General features: G+C 36.7%; 1 non-coding gene across 1 annotated transcript; it reads left to right on the forward strand.

Moving 5' to 3' along the window:
• Positions 1-308: 308 nt before the first annotated feature.
• Positions 309-380, forward strand: TRNAC-ACA (transfer RNA cysteine (anticodon ACA)). The gene has a single exon. It is a non-coding gene; the product is annotated as a tRNA-Cys (tRNA).
• Positions 381-3,516: the final 3,136 nt, after the last annotated feature.

Raw genomic sequence — 3,516 nt, forward strand, 5'->3', positions numbered from 1 at the left:
ACCAAGGTACTGTACGTTCTGACCATGAGTGTAATCATATTCTTTCTTTCCTGGTAATAAGAGTAACCCTTTGAAGAGATTCTAATGTTATCACAGTCAAAAGACAATGCAACTCAGCATGGAGACATTTTTCAGGTAGCATAAACCAGTGTTAAGTAAAGTCTAAGTAAAATTGCGGTGTGGTTAAACTGAATTTTAGTCCAATTCTCTATATCTCATAATTTTCAAAACACAGTCTTAAGTCAATAAATTAATCAGCCAATCAAAGAAAACTATTCTTAATGGTCCTCCAGTACATTTCATTGGCTTCCCGTGTGGCTCAGACGGTAAAGCGTCTGCCTACAGTGCAGGAGACCCGGGTTCGATCCCTGGGTCGGGAAGTTCCCCCGGAGAGGGAAATGGCAACCCACTCCAGTATTCTTGTCTGGAAAATCCATGGACAGAGGAGCCCGGTAGGCTACAGCCCATGGGGTCGCAAAGAGTCCGACATAACTGAGCGACTTCACTTCAGTACTTTTTATCAGTAATATGGAACTGGGTATGTGTACTCGCGCTTTTGTTGAGCTGTGATGGGGACTGTAAGATTACAGCATCTTTACTAGAAAGAGTTGTTCTTTTCCTTAAAAAAGTTTCAGACTTCTCCTGTTTACTTAACTGAGCAAGCAAACTGAAATTTCCCTTTGCTTTATATATAATCTTGGGTCTATATTTGTGTCCATTCCATGTTTGGACACCTCTGTAATATTCATGTGCATGGTATTTTTTTCTTTCAGAATAAACCTTAAAGTGCTATGATGATAAAGGTAGATTGATTTTACTTAATTATGATGACAGTGCTATAAGACTTGAAGACTGTAGTGGAAGTCTATTATTTCTTCGGAAATTTCGCAGCTCTAGGCACTCCGAGCTCCAGGGGTTTTTCAGGTCTCAGGTTACTTTGTGTTTAAACTGTGTTGTCTTGTCTGTGAAGTAGTTTTTCTGTGTTATTCTGCAAAAGATAAGTGTCAGGACATGGAATAGTCCATTTAATTTAAAGTCAGATGCAACTGACAGTATGGCTATGTTTCTTACTCCTAGCACTGCCTGTATGATCTTACACGTTTTGCTGCTGCTGCTGCTAAGTCGCTTCAGTCGGGTCCGACTCTGTGCGACCCCATAGACGGCAGCCCACCAGGTGGCTTCCCCGTCCCTGGGATTCTCCAGGCAAGAACACTGGACTGGGTTGCCATTTCCTTCTCCAAAGCATGAAAGTGAAAATCGAAAGTGAAGTCGCTCAGTCATGCCTGACTCTTAGCGACCCCATGGCCTGCAGCCCACCGGGCTCCTCCGTCCATGGGATTTTCCAGGCAAGAGTACTGGAGTGGGGTGCCATTGCCTTCTCTGTACACGTTTTAGAAACTTATAAACAACTAGGAATACTTTCCTCTTTCATTTGTTTAACATGTATTTTGTTTGTCTCCATGTTAAAGAGAATCTCTTCTTTTACTTCTTTGCAACACACAAAACATTTCTTTTTTTTTCATTTTGTTTTGTTTCTGTCTCCCATTTTAATTATATTTTTAAAAGATTAATATTCATTATTCTTATCATTATTATTACTATTTCTTCTCCAATGCTAAAGAACAGTATCTCACAAATATAGATAGTAAATTTTCCACACATATGTAAATTGAAAGAAGGAAGGAAGAAATTAATAAAGGTATGAGAAATTATAGATATATACATTATTTTGGCTGAGTCCTTTGATTTTAGTAATTATTGAAATAATCAATTTATGAGCAGGGAAGAATAAAGAGTACATTATTATACATCTTATTCTTGACACTCAGATGGAGTGGATCTGGTTAAGAGAGAAATGAATGAACAGCATGATTGTCTTAGTCGTGGCAGGTAGATAAAAGAAATGACATATAGAATAATCTGAGAGGAGTAACTAACAGTTATTTCTATTTTCAGAGTATCTGGGAAATAGGAGAAAAAGAAAGAAATGTTTGCTAGCTATAGCCTTAGAAGGTAAAGTAACAGTTGAATACTACTTCTTCAGACAATAAATAGATAACTATAAAACAGAGATGGACTATCTCACCCTACAGCAGTAAAAGAAGAACCACATTCATTCTTCAGGACCTAGGACAGAGATATCAACAGCAAAATTACAAAACACGAAACGACGGTACTAGGACTCTTTGCATAGGTCAGCAGCATGAATGAATTCCTAAAGATGGTTCCAATCTTCTTCACCAACTAGATAGCCGCAATGAGTTCACAGCAAAGACAGATGGTATAGTCTCCACAGTAACAGTCCTTGGAACAATCTGACACTTCATATGTCCTAGTTATAAAATGTTTCAGTCCCATGCCTACACACCCTTAATATTCAGGAATTGAAATCAGATAGAATTTCAAAATCTTTATGAGACCATATTGAAAGTCAAGCTATTTGAAGATTTATAAAATCCTAGTATTTACGAGAGTAAGGGAAAAATAAAATGGCCTACCTGTGATTTCCAGTGCATAAAGCAAGAATACATTATTTGTGGATATATTCATATTAGTTAAGCCTACAAAAAGTCCAAGAAACTATTTGGGTTTTTCTGCAAATTACTGGAATTAATTTCTATTTCATCTCTTATTTACAAAGGCAGATCTGTAAGATCTGAGATATATGGGATGACTAGAAGGGAACTTAAAAATAATGATTCGTTCTGAATGCTTTTGAAAACTGCCAAATGCAACTGGACACTGATGTCTGAGAACCTCATCAGAAAAAATTCTGAGAAACAGTGAAAGCCTGAATACTTTCCCCCTAAGTTAAAGAATAGGCGAGTCTGTCCTCTCACAACTCCTATTCATTATTTCCCTAGAAGTCCTAGACAGTGCCAAAAAGAAGGAAGGGGAGAGAAAGAAAGGGCATACATATTGGAAAGGAAAAAATAAAATGATCTCTTCAGTTTCTATTTTCCTTCTATATTAACTATGATTATCTCAAGGTTTTGCATCAAGTCATTTATTTGTCTGTCAACCATGTCTAATATATTACTTGCTGTTTCCATCATATTTAGATATTTTTCCTTGGTTTGGAATTGATTTTTTTTTAATCTCATCCTTCTCTTGTTTCAGATTTCAAAAATTGTTTTATCAAATTATATTCTCATTTTCTTCTACAACACGATGTACTCAAGGACACTCTTTTCTTCTATAGGTTATGGTTTCTTACCTTACAGAATTCATGATATTTTTATGCCCAATGACTCATCCTTTTCTTTGTTTAGTTGTCATGACATTTCCTTATATTTGTTTCATACTTGAATTAGACAGTGCTGTATACACTATTTCTTGTCTCTCCATATAGTTTGACTGACTTCTGTTTAACATTCTATGTACCATAACTTCAATTCATTTATCTTTACTCTAATGAACCTCAGTAGGACTGGGAGCTGATTTCTAGCCAATGTTCAGAGAGAGAGGGGGACTCAACGGTGCATTGGGAGAATTCCTTCTAGAGGACTTGATCAT

Source organism: Capricornis sumatraensis, chromosome 7, assembly GCF_032405125.1.
Source record: "Capricornis sumatraensis isolate serow.1 chromosome 7, serow.2, whole genome shotgun sequence".
NCBI lineage: Eukaryota > Metazoa > Chordata > Mammalia > Artiodactyla > Bovidae > Capricornis > Capricornis sumatraensis.